Genomic DNA, 24,818 nt, shown 5'->3' on the forward strand with positions numbered 1-24,818 from the left:
TAGAGCCAGTGTTACTAAGTTACCATCAGTCATTAGGAAGGAAGTGACGATACGACTGTTGAAGAGTATTCTCACTAAACTGTATTAACCAGACAATAAACGTTTAAGGTTACACATAGTTTTGTGTGTTGGTCCGTTATACTTCTGGATGGCAATGGTTTGAGCTTCTAATTCAAGCGCATATTATCTATAGAATGTCGCCAAAAAGACTCTAGAGTTAAACGCGCGGCCGCGAGACTAGCTCTAGAGTTTGCCTCGCGTACGCCAATTTAACTCTAGAGTCTTTTTTTTTTTTTGGTAGAGTCATTCTCGCGTGGTACACCGGCGAAGGACCATGGGAAAAAAGAAATAAAGAATGGTGGCCTGTCCTGGAATATTTACTAGTCACTATCCAGCGTCGTCCTCATTGACGTTGGCTGCTCGCACTCTAGGGAGCGTTCACATATTACGTCATCAAAAATTTGCCCTTTTTAGACCCCCCCCCCCCCTCCCCAAGTCATCACTTGTCATCATTGACCTGACCCCCCCCCCCCCCCCCAACAGATGATGACGTCATCTAGTCTAATAAAAACTAAAAGATAACTTTAATTTCACAATATTTATTATTCATTTTTCAAACCATAAACATTGATTATCAACGTTTGATAAAACACATTCATACATTTTATTAATTTCAGAAACTGTTGATAATTTATGTTTTACGATACAATGGGGACATAAAATTTAAATTTGCAAAGATAAAATGTAACAAACATTATTTAAATTAGGCTACTTTGTGCAGGTGCTATTTAAAATATTTCAGAAAGTGTAATTTAAAATAGTATAGGAGGCAAATTATTTTATAGCATATTAGTCTTTTAGTGGAATGAATTTCTGTTTCAATTTCCAAACATAAAATGAATTGATTCAAAAATGTTTCTGCCTTGGACCTCTGGCAATGTACTATAAATAGTATCATCAATTTCATCTTCATCGTCATCACTTTCTCCCATTTGCTGTTCTTCTTGTATGCCGCATTTTCGTGAATGGTCTTTCATTACTGTGATCGAGGAGTGATACAATGAACATTTAGGGCAAGTTCGCCTTTTGAGAAGTGATATCCCTTTCCCATCTTGTTTCTTGAGAGATGGGCAATACTCATCATAGCAATTTATCTTTAGCTGTTTTGAAAGGAACAAACTTTGAAATAGGCTTCCAAACCTTCCATTATTGCCTATCTCCAAACCATCATCACATGAAGCAAGTGGTACAGGTGGTGGCAGAAAACGCTCTGGAAAAAAAGATGAATAGTTAGTACGCCAAGGTTTGCAGCATGAGTTGTCACTGCATTTCACTATTTGCAGCAGATATTGGGATTGACGAAAGTGTTTTATCTTCCAATCATCTGTTTCTTGAAATTGAAGTTTGGGTCTTGGATTTTCAGGTGGAGGGATGAATTTTCCAACTACTAGGTATCCATCTATTATCGACTCGGACCAAATATTGGCTAATATTTTTCCAGCAGCTTCAAAGTTCCTTTTTTCCAGATCAACATCAACAGTCTTGTTGCTTCCATCAAGATGACGTCCATGAATATCAAATGGTAAGATGACAGATGCTGTATCCTTTGAAAGCGGTGCCATTCTTCTTTCCACCTCATTATAAGCACTGAAACCTGGAGCGTGTGTAAAGACAAATACAGCATCAATATGTTTTGATGACATCATCTTGGGTCTGACCCCCCCCCCCCTCCCCCATGTCAACACATGTCAACATTTGGTAGACCCCCCTCCCCCTCCCTAGCTGATGACGTAATATGTGACCGCTCCCCTACGAGGACCAAAGTCTGCCCATTCCCTTCGTCTGTTGACGGTATCGTATAACTCTCTTCCATTCGTCTCTGTCCATTCTAGGATGTTTTTTGTTTTTGTTTTGTTTTTGTTTTTTGTTTTTTTGTTTTTGTTTTGTTTATATAACTAGGCCTAAGGCTTCCCCTTCTTCTCCTATCATGTCCTGGAATTTGGAATACAGACACCGCAAGAGCAGCCTATCGCAAATTTTAAAAAATGGAGATGTCCGGTGGATACCCTAGGGGCAGCGTGGCTCAGCGGTACGGTCTTTGCTTCCTACCCGAAAGGGACCGAGTTCAATCACCCGCCCCTGCGTTGTGTGGCCTTGAGCAAGTCACATCACCCTAGCTCACTTTGCGGCGCTGCCCTGCGGCTGACGCCTGGGTTATTCCAGTCTTCCCTTGAAATAGACCCTAAAGACAAATTTCCCCTTGGGGATGAATAATGGGAATTTTATTTTTTATTTATTTTATGTGCCTCAAGGCCGGAAGAAGATTAGGTAAGAAAGTATGAGACTGTGTCAGACAATAAATAGAAAACTAAATAATAAAATTCCCTTTATTCATCCCATAGGGGAAATTTGTCTAAAGGGTCTATTCCAAGGGAAGACTGGAACAACCCAGGCGTGATCGAACTCGTTACCTTTCGGGTACGAAGCAAAGACCGTACCGCTGAGCCACGCCGCCCCCTTGTTTTCAGGTCCTGATAGTTCATTTGGTAGAGCATTCGCGTCACACGCAAAGATATCGAGATCGATCCCGGGTGAAGTCAAGACCTTTTTTTTCTGCAGTGAATGGGTAGCTGGGTCTGTTAGATCTGGTGGAAAATTCCTTATGGGCTCATTGTTGTAACGGATATCTCAAATAATGACGCAAAATATGTGACCCTTCGTCTCAAAACGGTATTAAGTCGGGATGATTAAGATGCTGTAAATTGAATTTGTAGCCAGAAATATCAGACTTAAGTTGAATCTGTTTGCTTTATAGAGGAGAAGGAATATCATATTTTACTGTGCTAAATACCAATGTGTCATATTTTTGACCAGTTTAACAATTATTTGACTTTTTAGCATCTGTTCCATCCCGACATAATACCGTTTTGAGACGAGGGGTCACAGAAAAAAAAAACAAATATTGTCAATTACAACAATGTCAAACTAGGCCCATAAGTGGATTGGATGGATGCCAGACCTGCATATAGATAGTATGCGCTAGGCTAGGAAGCTCACAACATGGCCATCATCCGAGAGTATAACGGAACAACACACAAAACTCTGTGTAACCATGAACTGTTATAATAGTCTGGATAATACAGTTAAGTGAGAATTGGATTCAATAGTCTGATGTCACGTCGCCTAGCAACGGCGGCCATTTTGGTTCTAAACAAAGAAAATAGGTACTTTTTATTCTTCCTGCTGGCTAGAACTTTTCATATGTCTTGTGATCAGAATGTGTGAAAGTCAAAACATGATCAGATTTATAATGGTTTTTTTTTCTCCTCTGGATAAGCTTTTATGCTCGTCGGAGAAATATTTCATGAGGGCGTCCGCCATTGTTCCGATAGTTTAGAGACAGTTACTAAGTTGCCATGCGTCATTACGAGGGAAGTGACGTTACGACTGTTGAAGCGTATTAAAGAAACCTGGATGGTAACAAAAAAAAATAAAATAACAAAGACCCGAGTGACGTCAACTTCATTCTATCTATATGTGCACATTGGTAATGACGGATCATAATATATTGTCAAATTATAACAATAAAAAACTGAGTGAGCAAATAAAAAAAAAATAGAACGAAACAAACACACACAAAAAAGAGGAAAAGATGATAATACGTTTTTATAGGTTGTGTCAATTTTGGGAGACACAAAACCTCGAATCGATACTCTTTACTCGCAAAATGATTGTGCCGGTGGCTTTGCGATAAATGTCAACACGATATTATTTGTGCGCGCATTAGCATTCGATACGCGATGAAAATGACCCGGTATCATGGGTTAATGGGATTTAGAGTGATTTGAAATGTTGACCTACGGGGCTTTGTTTGTTTGTTGTCTTCATTGTTTGTTGTTGGTTTTTGGTTGTTTATTTTTGATTGTTTCTTTGTTTTTTTTTAATCCGTTTACTTACTTTCTTTTTTTTTTTTTTTTTGATGGGGGGGGGGGGGGGGGGGGGGGTAATTTGTAATGGGTTATGCGTTAATCTATGTATATATATATATATATATATATATATATTATATATATATATATATATATATATAGTATCAATCCACTATTAAGGTGACCACTGTGAAATGCACCAATTGGAGGACCAAGCATATGTCTTGTTCAAATTGATTAAACTGTTCAATCTTTGTTCAAATGAGTATAGTTTGATTCCCTACAATGATTTATGAACACAATTCTGATGCTTGATGATCACAATGGTATATAGAAAATTACTCGGTCCCCCTAATGTTTTACTAAGTGTTTCTGTAGCTTTAAGGAGACATTTGGTAAAAACATGTTTTTAGGGAGACCACATTAAAAAACCCTTTTAGGGAGCCCAGTATATGTTTATATATGTGTATACCTAAGAGTGCATTTTCAAGTGAGCTACCACCAAATTGTCTAAAATAAAGTAAGTCCTTAAGATTAAGAGCTTCATGGCCATAGTGTAGAAGCTTATCCCAGTGTGCGTAGAGTGAAGTGGCCGAGCAACGCATTTACTAACTCCTGGGAAGGTCCATCCCTCAGAAGGGGCGCTCAGGGAAATAACCTGGCAGTCCCCGACCCCTTTAGAAACCTGACGACCCAGGTTAAGATCAGAGATAGAAGGGACCAGGCAGAGGAGTTTATTTGTTGTTGTTGTATACCACTGAATGGACTTGGTTTGTTTTGTTTTGTTTTTAAGGGTTTTACGGCGCTTGCAACACATTAAGGTCATATCAGCGCCAGTAAAAAGGAAGAAAATGGGATAGTAAAAAGTTCTGGAACTACAATTAGAGCACCCAAGAAAAAGTAAGGCAAAGGGGATTTGTTTCAAATAGGAAACAGTAGATTCCAAGAGCCCACTATCAAAGTACTTAGTTTGAGATCACCTAAACGTCTCATTCAGACACAAGCACAGGTCCCAACAAAGAGGGATACACTCAAATGTTTACAAAGCATAAATAATATGTAAACAAAACAATAAAGAGTATAACAGACAGATGATTTACAAGGGAAAAATATAATCTCCCAAAACTCGAACTATACATTTGACTGTTTCCCTCCCAGCCAGGTCCTGGACAAAACCAAGTAATCCCATCCCGAGACAAAGACAGAAAACAAGTTGGAAAACAGACATAGGGGGATAGAAGACGCAACGAGTACGTCCCTGCCCATTATGGGAAGTCGGGAACCCCACCCAGTGAATGGAGTTGGATGGATAGGACAGCAGATCTGATGGACACAATGAACGGCTTCAATCAACATCTCATTCACTTTAACTTGCACAATGCTTGCTTTGGTTTCGTGGTAGACAGTTCGTCTGACGCCCGAGTTGCCAGGGTTCGAATCCATATTTGTGGCGATGCAGAGTCATTGTAAAAGTCTCATTTACAGTCTCACTTGTGTTAATTGGAGTACGTTACTGAATTGTAACAACGTTGTTCTGTTCGTGTCCATATAAATGTACTACCAGCTGCACGTTGAGCTCATTGTGGGTTTTATGATACATCAAGCTCGTGTAAAATTACATTTACATTTGACCGAAAAATGATACATAACGATAGAAGTCTACAAATCATATTGCAGGTTTATTTCAGTTCCAAAAGCCATCACAAACATTCATCCACTGTATCACATAAGTCTTTGGTCACCAAATAAAAGCATGAAGTTTGCTATGTGTACAGTGCAACATAAAAGGATAGAAACAGTTTTACTGATAAAACCCTCAAATGATAACAAACCAATATGTTGTTGCTGGTAAGTTGCTTAATTGCATTTGTTAAAAAGCATAAACTGTGAAGCAAAAGTGTTGAAAATCGTTTGAATAAAGTTTAATGCAAAAAAAAAATAATTCTTAAGCACTTTATGCCGTTCTAAGTCTAAGCTGTCGTTGCTGCATTTTTTTTCATTATTAATTATTATTATTCTGATTAAGGATGAGGGGATAAAGAAAGAATGAAATTAAATGCACAGAGGTGTCATTTCTTGACAGTCGCCTCTAAAGATTGCAACTCTTAAAATTATCATAAAAAGAATAGTGAAATTTTACATTAGGTATCTAGAAAATGCTGAACATAAAGCTACATTGGCCAATTAAGTTAGGGTTAGTAGAAAGACTTTTTATTCTGCCATATCTGATTCTTTCAGATAGTTCTACATAGCTGCCAACTTTTCAAAAATAAAATAAGGAACGCTCATTTGGCCCGGGATGAGGGGCGATGTGTGCCGAAGCCCCCCCCCCCCCCCCCCCCTTCATCGAATCGCAACATATAAAAGTCAGCCTTTTTAATTACTATTACTAACACTAACAAGTTTGAGATGACAGAGGCTAGTCCAAATGTTGCTCAATTATCGGGTTTAGTACCAGCACATTTGAATCGTTAAAATGACACTTTCCACAATGATTGTTGTTTTGTTTTTAAGGGTTTTACGGCGCTTGCAACACATTTAGGTTATATCAGCGCCAGTAAAAAGGAAGAAAATTGGATAGTAAAAAGTTCTAGAATTACAGTTGAAGCATCCAAGAGAAAGTAAGACATAGGGGAACTGGGAACAAATAGGGATCAGATGTAGATTCCAAGAGCGTATCACCAATGTACTTAGTTTGAGATCACCTATAAGTCTTATCCGGACACAAGAACAAAATCCAACAAAGAGGAACACACTCAAATGCTTACATTATACATTAAAAAATAACAAATATAGTAATAATACATAACAGAGAGATGATTGACAAGGAATAAAATATCATCTCCCAAAACAATAAATATGCATTTGACTGCTTCCCTCCCGCTAGGACTCCGGCGAGGGCCAGGAAAAAAACAAGTAATCTCATTCCAAGACAAAGACTGAAAGCATGTTGGAAAACAGACATAAGGGGATAGAAGACACAGTGTGTACCTCCCTGCCCGCTATGGGAGCTTTCCACAATGAGATCAAAATTCAGAACGGACAATATAAAGAAAGAATTCAACTGCCTCAACTTTGATAAGGACCAATACACAAGAAGCACAATTGTAAAATAAATGAAATAACTTAAGATGGTTAGAAATGCATAACTACCAACCTGGTACATCACTTGAGAGGGCGTTTTGGGGTAAAAATTAGGTGAGTTCAGATAAAAAGTAGACGATTGCATATATGTTTTCTTTCATGCAACATAATGGTCTTTAAGTAGTATACTATAATAGTAGTTATAGTAAAATGCACCTCTAAATATTAGAGAATTCCTACTTCTTTACTTTGACAAGATAAACACACCTAAAAATGGAGTATACTTATTTTTCTTGAACCTAAACCGTTACAAAAGCTTGCTTGAAAAAAAAAAATTAAAATCAGATGAAGATGTTTTTAAAGGGATTAAATTTATATATTTCATAAATTAATAAAGGGAAATAATCATTGTCATCTTTAATCAATATAAGCAATTGATTTTCTTATTGAATACCTTCCAATCAAAAAGGTGGATTTAATTTTATTCTTAATTAAAATAATTTGTAACAAATAGTGAAAGTATCAATACTGTCTTAGAATATTCAAAGTATATCGAGGCTAACATCCATATCCTATGCAAATCTCCAATACATTATGAAAGGTTTGAGTAAAATACAGGCGTCATATAAACGAATGGAACTTTTTTAATTGTTGAAAATCATTTATGATAGAGGCATAACTCAAATTAAAGAGCTACACAAATGGAGATTATGCTCTCACTGGACACCAATAATAATGATAATAATAATAACAACAATAGTAGTAGTAGTAATAGTAATAATAATGGATCAATAATAATAATTCATTAGGCTCACATGGCTTTTTTACCACAAATTAGTCAAAAATTACAAAATACGGATTTTGAACTAAAAATAAGCACTTACGGACTCAGGAAGTCAAATACGGAACAAATCCGTTTTTAACAGAACGGTTGGCAGCTATGGTTCTACAAAGCATTTGTCTCTCAAGCTGAGCAAATGAATGTTCATATAATATAAAAAAGGATATTGCAATGATGAACAGATTGTACTATATAAAGATAAAACGTTTTTGTAAACCCCAAAATATGTCAATAACACTATACAATACAATGAATGTAATACAAATCAAATTCATGATTGTCATTACACCGATTGAAACGCTCTTTCCCTTCTATATTTATTTCTTTCATTAAAAATCTTTGTCTTCACCAAACTAATTAGTGTACCTTCAGGGATTCCTTTTTGTGAAAATACCCTGTGGTGTTTTAAGAACAGAATAATTTCAGACTTTCTAGGTAATGATCCCCTTGAACCATGTGCTGAAACATCTTCGACAAAGTTTTTAAAATATGACTTGACTCTATCTGTATCCTCATCTGACCATGACATGTATCTCCGATTTTTGCTTGAATTCCTCTTGGGTTCAGTTTGTTTTGAAGAACACGTAAGCTGATTTGGCACTCCTGCTTCACCATCAAATATTTCTTCTTGATTTGCAGCTGTATTTCTCTGGAAAAAAAAAGAAGAAAATAAAGCACATCATGCTATGAACTATGAAAATAAATCAATAGACAGATCGCATGCACATCAGCTACATGACAGCGATAGAGAGGAATAGCATTCCAAATATTTAAGGCCTGGACAAGTAACTGTCATAATTCCTTCTTGTTATATACTTTTCTACCATCTATTCCTTTGGAAGAGGTATGTTAGATTTGTGGAGACCTCTGCCACATAACAAATCCAGTGAAAAGACGCCATATTTTTGTTTTGAAATAGAAATAAATAGATCAATCCACCCACTTCACTGGGTTCAGGGTTCCCTCTTCATTATAATCAAAATATGAACATAAATCGGAATAGTAACACCTTGAAGTCTCATCTGAATACATAGATTGTCCTTTGTTGTTTCAGCGAATAATCAGACAGAATGTCAAAAGAATTTTAGGTTTTTCCCCAACCACCCCTTGGAGGTATCAGTATCAGCGGAATGGTAAGCGTCATGTTTTTTACGTTGAGCAACAAAATTTACTCCAAATGCTTCACTCGACCCAGGCGGAAAAGCAATCAAGAATAGACCCAAGTCCTATCCAAAGACTAACATTTCATTTAAGTTTATTGTAGGCCCTTGGCCAATCGACAAAATTCAATTCACATAAATTATTTACAACAATCAGAAATTAATTATATCAATAATAGTAATAGAATGCAATGAAGGCAATATATAATAATAATAATAATAATAATAACAGTAGCGGCAATAAGTAACAATTAATATAGTAACAAAAGTAATAATAGACTATAGTTCATAGTCATAACAATGACTTTCTTTGTCATTGAGGGAGTGAGAAAACATCACCGGCTGGCAGAACAAACAGCCGACATCAATCAAACGTCCTCCAGACCGGTTGAGCATCGGCTTCATTAATTCCTTAAAGACTTCCCCCAACTGCCTGAACGATGCTGATGCCCAGACAACTTAATCCTGATTTATATTTTGTGGGAATGAAATATGACATGTATATGCCGGAAATATTTCAATAACAAACACACTGTTCAGATAGAAAATATTTGAGTCTTGCCTTTGTTAATTGACACAGGTAAGTTAGGAAAATAAATGCTAGTAAAAACGATCAGCAAGTTCGTGAACACTGCTTCTCAACTCGAACATATGTTTTCATCAAATCTACACACATCATGTTGTGAGCTGAATTTTAATGATCTCAGTTGTCATTGAAAGGAAACCCATGAATTTTAGAATAAAGAAAAATATTGAACCTGGAAGTCAAAAGGGTTTGTAGCACAGCAGACATTATCAAAGTATAATTTTAGTACCGACAAATTAAAAAGAAAATGTGCTTTTCTTTAAATGCTCCCAATCATCATATACTGTTTAGGTTGCAAGATTAATAAAAATGTTATCTACTCTGATTCTCGTTAAGTTTCCAGCTGGTCTGTGAAAAAAAGCCTTAAGCATCATAGAAATACAAAGAAACAGTTTTAATATATAGATGGGTTGTAACAAAAAAAACCATTTTAACACTTACAATACAAGCAATTTAAGTCTATAACAGACAAAAAAAAAACCCCAATAAAATAAACATGAACATTTTTATGGCTGGTTTCACTGATATCACTCACACATTGGGGTTTCAGATTCTAAGATGTCCACCCTATCAAATTTGGATTTGTGCTTGTTATGTAAATGGTAGCGTATTTTGCGACGCAGCACTGCCAAAACAGAAAAAAATGCAATAACACAAATGCAGCACCATGGAGGGGGTGGAAGTTTTCTTTTAAAAGGAATGGGTAAATTAAAATTGATCCCACAAATATCAAAGGAGAAGAATGACAAAAAATGACTCACCATTGCACGTAACACGTTGGTTTGCAAGTGTATAGCATTCGGGTTGAACCTGGGTCCCAGACTGGCAACGAGGTTCAGTCTGTGATAGTTGTGGATGAGGCTCTGACTGAGTTGGGGAATGAGCACTAGGTTCCAAAGACAATGATGTACTCAGCATTGGGTACCTCACAGAGTACGTAGAGGAATCAGACTCGGAGTCAGCAACAAAATCGGGACCCTGTATATTTTGTGGAAAAGATGACAGATCAATCAATTTATTCATGTTGACAATAAACATGAAGAGCCATTGTTTAATAATCCAACTAAACAATTAGCTGGTTAATAATGCAAGTATAATAAAAAAGAGTTGAGAAAGGCAGACATATTGTCTAAGTATTTAATATGTTCAACTGTGCTTGGATAAATATAGATACACCAACCAGGGTTTCAGTAAACCGTTTTTAACCAACTCTTTAAATCCTACACCAGGACCAACAACTACAAAACAATTTTTTATATCACTACGATTCTGGACATATAAACGGTTGTCATTGCAACAATATGAACTTCCTAACCTTGCAACTGCAATATAGTTAACAAAAAAAGTTGATAAACATTACGATGCAAGAGAATTTGGACAAAATGCGAGATCAAAAGTATAATCCCAACAGAAGCTATTTTAATTTTTCCTGGAAACGCATCATTTTCACATTTTGTCAAATAAAAAACAAACGACTTCAAATGTGAATGGCTCATCAATGAATATCACTTCAAAATATAACGAGGAAGGTTTAAAATAGTGTTATTGTTGGCGAAGTCCACTGCAAAGAAAAATTTTTAACAACAAAAAACTAGGAGATCTCACTGGTGTAAAACAGTGTTGTCCTTGTCCTGAAATATTGTATTGCGCCTAACAGACTGCAGGTCTCATCTTTTGTGGCAAATGTGTTTTGTCCACCACAAAATATGTTGATGTGAAGCATTTGAGCATGGTGCCAACTGTGGATAAACGCTATACAAATGTTATGATTTTATTTTAATGTACATACTTACCACAAATGAATCATGTGATATGGAACTTTGTTCTGCATCACTTTCAGGCTCTGAGTTGGAGTCTATATAGAAAATAAAAACAACAAAAAAAAAGCTGAAGACTATCATGTGCAAGTTTTTCTCTAAACTCTTAAACAAAAAATCATGCCATCTTGTGCTGTAAAAGGATTTTTTAAAAATTATTTACCTTATGACTATTGTCCTTTGGAAAAAAAAGAAAATTAAGTCCGAAACCTTCTGGCTATTTTCTTTTAAATTTCAAGAACGTCAGAGTTGGCAAGGGAGGACGGAAATATAATTCCAGAAACCAATCTGTCTATAATCATATCCATATGATAGTTTTTCGTTCAAGATTCAGGTACAGTCCACTTAGGATAATCGCAATACCTTGGGATCATCGAAAATGTTGGGATTAACCGAAATTCAGTTTCCTGTCCACTATTTCAACATTTTACACATTTATTGTCAACTCAAACCAGTAAATAATATTCTTAGTCCACCACATACAGAGCAATTTGATTGAAACAAAAACCATATGGCAGCCCCGTGTAGATTTGTCAACCAAAAGCAGCTATGAAGCAAGCCGATATCTTATTCAGATTGGAAGAAGTTTCAATCTTTTTTCTCAACAATTCAACATTTGTCAGAGTTAAAGAGATTAGCCTTAATGAGAGACAATAAGCTTTCACCAAACTCGTTGGTCACAATGCACAGTTGTTAATCCTAAAACAAAGGATATCGCTCAGTCTCTCTTTATAACCTGTTGTCAAAATTATGACCAGCCCCACCCCTCTTCTATTTAATGGCCACCGATGACGTCACAAACCCATACTGCAGAGCCACGCCCTCTTTCGACTCTAACAGAGTGGTGACACACTACTGTAGCATTAAATCCTGCTCACTCTCGATTCTTCAACCTGTCACGATTTCATCCATGATGAAATTTAATCATGATATACTGTTTGATTTCTTGAATTTACCACTTTTTAAAAAACCGAAGTTTGTTGCAATTAACCAGTGACTTTTATATAGAATTATTTCCATTGCTTAGGAAATATTGTGATTAACCGAAAGTTGCGATTAAACGAGTTGCAATTATCCGGAGTGGACTGTAATAGTATTACACATCATGACTCAAAAAAAAAAAAAAATCAAACTATGTGTACCTAAATGTTATTCATTTCCTCATCAAATTACATTCTTACCATTAACATCATAGATCACATCAAAAGGGTTGTCTGGATTGACAGCAAGACATTTTTCAGGATTTTTAAAGCTCAAATCTCTCTGATCTGAAGTTACAAAAGAAATAGCATATTCTCAACATTAAACTATGATTTTGTGATGGCTGTGATATGGCATACTGTATGCATAAAGCAAGATGCAAAGACAGGTTTAAGTTTAAATTATTTTATATTCTTTTCAAAAATCCATTCTAGTTTTGCCAAAATAAAATAAACACGAGAAGTGTTGAGTTGGATAGCGCTAAAACTAAAAGTAGTAGTGGTAGTAGTAGTAGTAAACGACAGATCTTACTCACTAGTGTGAATCTACAGTCTACAGAAGTTCCCGAATTATCTGACTCCACTTCCAAATGACTGACTGACAAGTGACAATCATCAATCGGTGTGTGTGTGAATGTCTACCCTATTGAAAATCTTAAATCAACAGTGATGTAATAAGAATGGCCAATAACTTACCATTTAAATTATCTCGGTGTCTCTTCAATGATGCCTCCAGCATCAATTTACCCCACGATGCCATAGACGTCTAGTTTGGAACTCAGCAAGTGACGAAAAAATACTTGCGGCTATAGAGAGGACGTCCGTCGGCCACTCTCTTTGCAAGTCAGTAGTTATCAGATAATCATTGGTTCTTGAAAAATATAGAAACACAGCGGTTCATTTAAAAAGACTCTTTTGTAGATCAAGATATAATGTTAGGTATTGCACTTTAAAATCTCTTCAGACATAGAACGGGTCAACTTGACGTCTAGACCAAATCATTTCGAAGATCGATATGGCAACAGCAACGCCTGGAATGGAGGATTTAAATGCGGCATCTGACGATTCTACTGCTATGACAGAAGATGCTCCATTTCACGACGTCGAGATGGCTTCAACTGGCATCAGGCATCAACATGCTACTCAATAATGGGTTTGATGAAGCGTTTGACTAAGAATTAAAGCTGATAACTGATAACCACCTACTACTGACTTGCGGAGTGAGTGAGTGCCGAGTGCCTCTTTATGCGCGAAATTGACTAAACATACGTTTCACGAAAAAAAGAGTTACTATGTTTGCTTGTCTCTTGTCACCAAGATAAGAATCCGGACCAAGATTCGATAAATCTGTTTCTAAAAATAGATTATAATTCGTATATCTTGTTCATTCCTCAGTTCATCAACTTTCACACAATTTTATATTAGGTTTTCATTACTATAAAAATCCATATAATGCTCTAGAATTTTAGAGAAAATTTCGGAAAGATATATTGCCTCACTATTGAAATATATCGATGAAAACACTGGTACCCCTATTGTACTTTTTTCAGGCGGTCACCTTATTGACCAACGTGAAAATTTAGGCATAACTCTTCTTACTGTGGTGTTTAACAAATAACTTCAATACTATGATTTACAATTATATATCCTTGACGGTTGGGTTGACAACCTTAAACTAAAAATAGAAAAGTGTATGTGCTAGAGGTCAAATCAATAGGGGGACCGGATTTTGGTCTCCCTATTGGTAAAGTACTGTAAAATGAACTAATAGGGGTACCAAAAGTCTCCCTATCCGGTATTAATACATATATATATATATATATATATATATATATATATATATATATATATATATATATATATATATGCAGGTTTGACACCCGAACACACTTATGGGCCTAGTTTAATATTGTTGTCATGGACAATATTTTGCTTCAATTTTTGAGATTTCCACTACATACAACAATGAGCCCTTAAGGAATTGGGTTATCAGACTTGCAAATAAGTGCACGTCGTTTGAATCGTATCGTATCGTTTAAGCACTATAAGGTTTCTAAAAACCTTTAAATGCTCTGTGTAACTTTCGTGCTAAGATACAATGTATCATAATTATAAAAACAACATTCAATGTTAATGGGCATGATCTATATTAACTTTCCATGTGCTCGAGGTCATTGGTCACATTGCAAAATGTTCTCAAAGTGACCCACTTAGTGAAAAGTGTTCACAGCTTTTTAAATATCTAACATCACGATTAATCACTTGATTCAGCTTGAAACATGGCCTATGTAAACAAAGCAGTGTGTTTACATTTTTTAAGAAATATCCAATCGTTGGACAACAACAAATCATGTGATTGATGACCTGCTTTTACGAAAACATGAATATAGATCTCTCCCATTGATAATATTGATAATATATACAAAATACTGTTTAAGAAAAATTTGAAATATTTTAGATAATCCAACACATCCTTTAAATGATCAGACCACTAAGTCGAACAGCAGTGACCGATTGTTGTCTATACGAACAAAAAGTGAAAGACACCTCCAATCCTTTTTACCTTACAGTTGCAGAATTTTTAATAAGGAAAATAATTTATAAATTTTGGTCTACGTCTGTATCCTTTTCTTTAAAATTACTCCATACCCACAATTTTTAAACATCAATTTATAAAATCGCTTACTACAACTTTTCAATTTACCTATTTAACCTACATTATGTGCGATGTAATTTATACTATATATTTTTCTCAGTAAATTTACAGTATTATTATAATGTGACTAATTCTTAGCTTTTTACCAATCTTTTTTCTTATATGTTGACATCAATATATACTTTACTAGATATCTATATCTTTACAATTATATAATCTATACGTCCCTTTAAATTTATACTATGTAATTATTCTTACAGATTATAATATTATTACACTATACCTATTACCAAATTATACTTTACTACATTATATTTACGTAGTAGTAGTAGTAGTAGTAGTAGTAGTAGTAGTAGTAGTAGTAGTAGTAGTAGTAGTAGTAGTAGTAGTAGTAGTAGTAGTAGTAGTAGTAGCGTAAGGCTACACCTCCAAATTTATTTCGTCAACCCAGCTTCTTAAGTCTTCCTCCGCCCTAAGGATGGTTTCGTAGTCACCTTCAAGTTTAGTGACTGGGCAGTGGAGGACGATGTGATCGCTGGTGTCTGGGGCTGCCTGACATTTCCCTATCACTGTTTCCAGAAATGTCAGGCAGCCCCATTTACTTATATTGTGTTTATGTATGGATCATTGTCGGCATTTTATACGTCTGTACAAAAATTTCCTTTTGGATGAATAAATTACATTATTATTATTATTATTATTTATTATTATTATTATTATTATTATTATTATTATTATTATTATTATTATTATTATTATTATTTATTATTATTATTATTATTATTATTATTATTATTATTATTATTATTATTTTTATATTATTATTATTATTATTATTATTATTATTATTATTATTATTATTATTATTATTATTATATTATTATTATTATTATTATTATTATTATTATTATTATTATTATTATTATTATTATATTATTATTATTATTTATTATTATCTATTATTATTATTATTATTATTATTATTATTATTATTATATTATTATATTCAAAATTCGTATTATACTTGACTCCATTTACATGCATTTGGCATATCTAATTTGTACATGCGAGAGTTTCAAATAATTGATATACAAAATGTAATAATATCAAATGTCATATTACATTATTCATCAAAATAAAAAAAATATGCTGTTAAATTCTTTATCAATGGCATTTTTAAAAATAGTAATTGAAATAGAATTTTTTGTCTCAAACTTTAGATTATTCTAAAATGTCACAGTCCTTTCAGTTGGGTCATTTTCCCTTATAGACGAAATGCAGCTTTCAACAAATATATTAAACTTATCTCCCTAGTGTTTGTAACATGCAATAATTTTTTTTAAAATAATTATTGTTTGGGTTTTTTGGGAGAGGTGGTTTGATGGATTTTGTTTTGTTTTGTTATGTTTTTTTTTTTTTTTGTTGCTTTTCTTTTTGTTAGTAGCAATATAGAGTTTGTTTTCTATATTTATTACTTTTACAATAATCATCATTACCACAATTATTATCATTACTATTATTAATGTTATTATTGTCATCATCATCATCATCATCATCATCATCATCATCACCAAGACCGCCACAACAACAGCACAAAACCACCACGATCACCACCACCATCTTCATTATTGCCGTCACCCATCCTCAATCAAGATAACCATTGTCATCATCATCAACATCGTCGTCGTCGTCGTCGTCATCATCATCATCATCACCATCATCCACAACATTATCACCATCATCACCATCATCATCATCATCATCATCATCATCATCATCATCATCATCACCACCACCGCCATCATCACTACCACTATCACAATAATAATATAATAATAATAATAATAATAATAATAATAATAATAATAATAATAAATAATAATAATAATAATAATAATAATAATAATAATAATAATAATAATAATAATAATAATAATCTCACCTCTCCCAGGTAGAACCTCTGTGATTCTACCCCCTCCCCCTCCACCCCTCACCCAGCCCCTCACCTGTCAGGGGATCGGTCCTGTAAGCCGATTGACAAAACAGTAGCGAAGATCGATGACGGGGCATCACGTCCAATGTTTGGATAAGGACCTGTCACCACTTTCTCTTTGTCTGCCTATTGGTCTGTCTGACTGTCTGTCTGCATGTATGTATGTATGTATGTATGTATGTATGTATGTATGTATGTATGTATGTATGTATGTATGTATGTATGTATGTATGTATGTATGTATGTATGTATGTATGTATGTATGTATGTAGGTATGTATGTATGTATGTATGTATGTATGTATGTATGTATGTATGTATGTATAGATAGTTCGAAGATGACATCACTTAGGTCTTTGTTATTGTTTTTTTTGCCATCCGCGTTTATGAGTAATGCTCACTGAACTGTATTAACCTGACTATAAACGTTCATGGATACACACAGTTTTGTGTGTGGGTCAGTTTTATTCCGGATGGCAATGTTATGAGCTTCTTTGCCAAGCGCATACTATCTATAGATAGTTCGAAGTTGAAGTCACTCAGGTCTTTGTTATAGATAGAATGCGCTTGGCCAAGGAGTTCACAACATTGCCATCCGGAAGTATAACGGACCAACACACAAACTGTGTGTAACCATGAACTTTTATAGTCTGGTTAATACAGTTTAGTGAGAACAACTCACAAACGCGGATGGCAAAAACAATAACAAAGGCCTGAGTGACGTCATCTTCGAACTATCTATTGTTATTTTGCAATCCACGTTTATGAGTAATTCTCACTAAACTGTATTAACCCGAAGGCCACGCTATGATAAGCCAGACTATAACCGATCATGGTTACACAAAGTTTTGTATGTTGGTCCGGTATACTTCCGGATGGCAATCTTGTGAGCTCTTTAGCCAAGTGCATACTATCTTTTCTTGAGCTTTTATATAGCGCAATATCCACTAAACGTGCTCAAAGCTCTTTACAAGGGATCCATGGCCAACAATAACACTTAGGATACATCAATATTTATTTTTCGGATATAGACAACGCTGTTAACGGCCAGGTACTTATTTTACACCGGAGTACGGTGAGAGAATGTGAGTAAAGAGGCGTTTTAAGGACTCAATTATGCGCCGCCGCCCAGAGGGGGACTCGAACCCGGGACCTTCCGATCCTAAGGCGAGTGTCATAACACTGGACCACATTGTCGCGCGAAAATTGAGCTTTGAAATAGCCAAATTTTATCCAACACAATTGCTCACAATTGAACGTTTAAGTAAGAATTGCTTGTTACCAATTATATAGGACACACAATTTATCGCAGAGTACTGTCCACCATGTTTTATTTAGCTAACAGATCCAAAGACATTTCGAAAAGACGTATCAGATAAAACATTGACTATTAGAGGGGATTATCGCCGCTAACCCCCACACCAACCCCCTCCCCAACCCCCACCCCACCCCCGCTCCGACATCCCGCGCGAATAGATCGTAATTTTGTAAAATATTTTTTTTATTTAAATGAGAGCTACAGTGTAAAGAGGCCAGTATGCCACTGAGTCAATAAATATTACTGCATAGAAAAACTTCGCCAGCATAATAATTGTCATTTAAATTACTAAACTTGAAAATGAAAATGGACATCATGTCCTAATGGAATGTCCAAGGTTCAACCAGTTGAGAAGGAACTTCTGGCCTGACCCAACCCCATACTCAAAGAAGCTGTACGGCAGTGAGGACGACCTCAGGACCACTGTGGGCTTCATTCACCAGACCGGACTGACCATGTGACGTGACGGGAACGAAGAAGAAGAAAGAAGAAATTATTAAATAGTACAATTCGCGTCCAAGTCTTAAAAGAAAAAAAAAAAACTTTTTAAATATATAATTTGGCCATAAAACTTTTTTTTTCTTTTAACAAATTATCGGTGTTAAATTTGAATTTATGGGTCTTTTGGTTAAAATATTATAATGGTCTTTTAATATGAATATAGAGCTAACCATAAAAGTGACGGCGTTAAAACAAAAGACTGGCTAAAACGCGTGCTCCTCTTTTACCTCAGACCGCTCTCTTTTCATAGCAAATAATAGAGAGAAAAAAATAACCATAAATATGTGGCGGTTATGAGCAAAAGAAGCACATAGGTACGTAGGCATAAATATTCGATCACGCATAAAGAATGTTTAGATATTTATATTATATTATTATGAAACAAATGGTAACGTTTATCTAAATTACTGTCGATCTATTTTTAGACAACGGTATAAAGTTAATTAATTCAAAATGAAAGCGCTTGTGTGAACAAAACTAAAACTATCTATTTGGACCCTGGTTTTTTTTTTTTAAATAATTTAGCCAATAAAAATGAAATTTTTTGTTAGATTTTGGCTAAAAAACGTTTTTTTATTTTTTGTTTTTAAACAACCATTTGTCATAATCATTTATGTTCAATTTAGATTAAAATATAAAGCCAAGCTATTCATTCGAAATACTAATAAGACATAAGAATGACAATAGCTTTTTTATGATTAAATTTTAAACGTTTTATATGTGCTTTGTGCTTTCACCTAAACGGTTATTTAAACACAAAAACAAGAATAAAAATAATAATAAGTCCAAAAATAGAAATAGTTTTTTGTTGATATTTTTTGTTTGTTGTTGTTGTTGTTTTTTTTTGTTTTTTTTTTTTATGACCTTATTTTATTTTTGTCAACCGCCTCAGAGTGACAAACAGCTATATCGCATTTTGACTATAAAACGATGCACATTTATTTTATTATGCTCGTCGGAGAAATATTATTTCATAAGGGCGTCCGCCATTATTGTTCCGATAGTTTAGAGCCAGTTACTAAGTTGCTATGCGTCATTACGAGGGAAGTGATGTCATGACTGTTGAAGGCGATTAGCTCTGCAACACAATGACCAGTTTTTATGGCTATAACTATTATTTTTAAAAATGAAATCAGAATAAGAAAATTGTTGGTTACATCGTAACGAATGTGACGATTTCCTATGGGTGGTAAGGAGAAGGTTAACCTTGACCTATCGTATGACCTATAGAAGGAATAAATTGAGGTCATTCAGTTCTTTGTTTTTGTTTTCAGTCAGCCATTTTTATGAGTAGTTCTCCCTAAATAATAGGCTTCAACAGACGTGACGTCACATCCCTCGTAATGACGCATTGTAACTTAATAACTGGTTCTAAACTATCGGAACTATGGCGGACGCCCTTATGAAATACTTCTACGACGAGCATAATAAAATAAAAGTGCACCCAGAGGAGAAAAACATTATAAAACGGATCCTGTTTTGACTTTTATACATTCTGATCACATGACATGTGAAAAAGTTCTGGCCAGCACAAAGAATTAAGAGTACCGATTCTCTTTGTATAGAACCAAGCTGCTGGTCGTTGGGCGGAGGTGACATCAGACTATTGAATCCTATTGTATCAATTAAACTATAGATGCTGTGCGCTTGGCTCAAAAACTCACAACATTGCCATCCGGAAATATGACGGACTAACACACAAAACCACGTGTAACCATGTACTTTTATAGTCTGGTTTAAAACAGTTTAGTGAGAATTACTCAGAAACATGGATGGCAAAAAATAATAACAAAGACCTGAATGACGTCAACTTCATACTTTCAATCTATAAATGTTACACATTATAGTTTTGTACGTTATATCAAGCTGGAGGATGTTGTGCGTATTTTAACCAAGCGCATAGCATCAATAAAGTTGGGGGTGGGGGGGGGGGGGGGGGGGAGTTCTAGTCTACATGGGGAAACATGTGTTTTATCAATGAGTGAGAGTCATAAACATTATCGTTGCAGTTTCAGTCACCGATCTTGGCATCAGAGAATTTGAATAGCGTGAAGAATTCGACAAATAATGATATAGATTAAATTAAATTAAATTAAGTGAGCTTTTATATAGCGCAATATCCACTAAACGTGCTCAAAGCGCTTTACAAGGGGTCCCTGGTCAACAGCAACATTTAACATGTAGGACGGGACATAACGCCTGTTAGGCGATATTACAATTTTTCGGACAGAGACAACGCTGTTAACGGCCAGGTACTCATTTTACACTTGAGTACGGTGAGAGAAAGTGAGTGAAGAGACTTTTCCAAGGACTCAACTATGCGCCGAGCGCGAGGCTCGAACCAGGACCTTGCGATCTGAAAGCGAGTGTCATACCACTAGACCACATGGCCGCAAAGCGCTTTGAGCACATTAAGTGGATATTGCGCTATATAAAGCTCAATTTTTTATATTTCTCAAATTATTTGCAAACGCTGAGACACAAACTGAAACGGTACCTGATCGAATAATTTTACCGTCCATCCATACGCAACCCCCCCCCCCCCCCCCCCCTCCTCCTCCTCCCCGTAAATTACATTCCCACTCTACCGACCACCATTCCTTTCATCCAAGCTCCCCTATTCAACAAAAGAAATTAGCAAGTTAACGTAACGATTACGTACCCCGAACCGAAACGATCGACCAACGACCACGAAGAAGAAGAAGAAGAAAACCAGAATCTGTCTCGTCAGACGTCGGTCGCCACACGACGCCTGGTTTTCTTCTTCTCCTCCTTCTTCTTCTTCTTCGCCTTCGGTCGATCATTTCGGTTCGGGTATCGTAATCGTTAACTTTCTAATAACAACAACTCTTACTACTTCATCAAGATGTAACATTATAATAACATTATTCTGTTCTGGCTTCGGCCCATCCCGCCTGGTCTGATCTAGCCGACGAAGCCGTTGTTGTTTCTGTAGCTGTAGCTGACATCATCTTTGTTATTCCAACATCAACGACATCCGTCCCGGTCTGGGAATTGCTCCGAGTCCCAGAGCTTGAATGTCATTAATATTATAACACACACCCCGGTCATCACACAACGGCTTTGTTAAACTATAAAGGCAATGAAAATTAAAATGGAAAGTAAATCGAAAAAAAAAAATGAAAAACAATTAGCGGCGAGAAATAATATAATATAGCTCTTTAAATCAATAAGCCGGATTGTGCCGGATGGAGCAGAATTTATCCTGGTATTTGTAGCCTTTAGCTATCAAAAAATAATGGCTTATATATATATATATATATATATATATGTATATATATATATATATATATATATATATATATATATATATATATATATATATATATATATATATATATAATGTAAATTTTCACTCACATTTTTTTGCCGAGACGACTCGTTTCTGTGTTCCTTACACTTCCTCAGTCGGCATAATCCATTTGCAATGTCCGTAGAAAACTCCAAACTAAAGTTGTTTCGCTGTGTAGTGGTGATTAGTTTTGATGTGTATTGTGATGTGCTCTCATGTTTATATTATGAGTGTGTGTGTATGTGTGTGTGTGTGTGTGTGCGTGTATGTGTGTGTGTGCGTGTAGGTGTGTTGTGTGTACATGTGTGTGTGATATTGTAGTGGAATGTGGTTGCGGCGGGGGGGGGGGGGGGAGGGAAGAGGGGGAGGAGGGGTATAATGGGGTCGGGAGGGGGGAAAGGGGGGGGGGGGGAGGAAAGGGGGGGGGGGAGGGTTATTTGGCCTTTTGCGTTTTGAGCTTGAATTTGTTAGAGTGTCTGCACATTGTCATCAGTTCAGATCTTTTGTTTAAGGTGCTATTGTTTCTGTGGTTGTGTAGTAAAATCTCCAGTTTCTCGACCTCAAAATCACACTAGAAAGTAACCTACACCAAGTCGATTTCCTGGACACAACCCTCTGCCTCAAAACTAACACGTATAGACCATACAAGAAACCCAACAGCGCCCCATTGTACGTCCACAAACACTCCAACCACCCACCTACGATAATAAAACAAATACCCACCATGACAGAATAACGGCTAAACAACCTCTCTTCAAATGAAAACATATTCAACGAAACAAAACAAGACTACGAAATGGCACTCAAACAGAGCGGACACACCTCAACACTGAAATACAAAAATTTAACACACGCCACAACACCAAAACAAAACAGAAAAAAGGAATATAATATGGTTCAACCCGCCGTTCAACAACGTAATCACTTCAAATATCGGCAAGCAGTTCCTTGCACTCATCGATAAGCACTTCCCGAAGAACCACCGTCTGCACAAAATAATCAACAGAAACAAAGTCAAGATAAGCTACAGCTGTGCACAAAACATGAAACAGATCATTACCAACCACAACAGACAAATCATATCCGAACCCAACAACACCAATACAAATAAAGACAACTGTAACTGCAGAAAGAAAGACAATTGCCCTCTTAAAGGAAACTGCCAAAAAAGCGCCATAGTCTACAAAGCCACCATAACCACTGATAACACCGCAGCACAATACATCGGCAGCACAGAACCCCCATTCAAAACACGATACAACAACCACAAAGCCTCCATAACACACGAAAGCAAAGCAAAAAGCACCAAATTAGCAATGCACTATTGGGAACAAAATAAACACACAAAAAACACCAACAATAACCTGGGAGGTCGTCAAGCAAAGCAGCCCCTACAGATGCGGTGCTAGAAAATGCAATTTATGCCTGACAGAGAAACTAGAGATTTTACTACACAACCACAGAAACAATAGCACCTTAAACAAAAGATCTGAACTGATGACAATGTGCAGACACTCTAACAAATTCAAGCTCAAAACGCAAAAGGCCAAATAACCCTCCCCCCCCCTTTCCCCCCCCCCTCTCCCGACCCCATTATACCCTCCTCCCCCTCTTCCCTCCCCCCCCCCCCCCCCCCCCCCCCCCCCCCCCCCCCCCCCCCCCCGCCGCAAACACATTCCACTACAATATCACACACAAACACATGTACACACAACACACATACACGCACACACACACACACACACACACACAACTCATAATATAAACATGAGAGCACATCACAATACACATCAAAACTAATCACCACTACACAGCGAAACAACTTTAGTTTGGAGTTTTCTACGGTCATTGCAAATGGATTATGCCGACCGAGGAAGTGTAAGGAACACAGAAACGAGTCGTCTCGGCAAAAAAATGTGAGTGAAAATTTACATTATATATTAGCTCTAACCACCATTATCGAGCACTTTCGCACCTACAAGTACCCACCAACACTCATAATATATATTATATATATATATATACGGGACCGCGGTATCCAACTCGCTTCAATAATATTAATTTATTCCCCGACCAGGCTATATGGAACCAGTTCCTACAGTACAACTAGCCTGCGATGCTTCATTTTTGTAAAAGTACTCCGAAAAATGGAGATTAAATTTTACATTCAAATTAAATTCCTGTGAATCCGTTTTTGCTCAAGTTCCGATGTGGTCTTCAATCGGGCATCTGGTATATGAACGGACTCATTAAGTAGTAGTAGTAGTAGTAGTAGTAGTAGTAGTAGTAGTAGTAGTAGTAGTAGTAGTAGTAGTAGTAGTAGTAGTGAGGAGGAGGAGTAGTAGTAGTAGTAGTAGTAGTAGTAGTAGTAGTAGTAGTAGTAGTAGTAGTAGTAGTAGTAGTAGTAGTAGTAGTAGTAGTAGTAGTACTAGTAGTAGTAGTAGTAGTAGCAGCAGCAAGAGCATTACTCTTGCTATAAGAATATTTCATGAATATATAAATCTTATGTACACAATTCTCATTGTACAGCGTAAAAAAAATCATTATCGTCATGTCGTATCTTATGTTGATTCATAAAATTTGAATTATTTGAGTTTTAGCCAAGGAATTTACCCAATGGAAACCGTACGGTGCTCTTATT

At 36.0% G+C, this 24,818-nt stretch overlaps 1 protein-coding gene and 1 long non-coding RNA gene across 3 annotated transcripts in view; both read right to left on the minus strand.

The window, feature by feature from the left end:
* LOC144978715 (vesicular glutamate transporter 3-like) overlaps window positions 1-24,818 on the minus strand; it is a 350,750-nt gene that overhangs the window by 228,669 nt on the left and 97,263 nt on the right. The gene's annotated exons all lie outside the window — the stretch shown is intronic.
* On the minus strand, window positions 5,590-13,523 carry LOC144978714 (uncharacterized). Its single transcript, XR_013646577.1, has 4 exons — window positions 12,599-13,523; window positions 11,394-11,455; window positions 10,362-10,578; window positions 5,590-8,503 (listed from the first exon to the last, which is right to left on the minus strand). It is a non-coding gene; the product is annotated as an uncharacterized LOC144978714 (long non-coding RNA).

This window comes from Berghia stephanieae, chromosome 8 (genome assembly GCF_034508935.2).
Source record: "Berghia stephanieae isolate SIO BIC M18660-M18661 chromosome 8, UCSD_Bste_1.3, whole genome shotgun sequence".
NCBI lineage: Eukaryota > Metazoa > Mollusca > Gastropoda > Nudibranchia > Aeolidiidae > Berghia > Berghia stephanieae.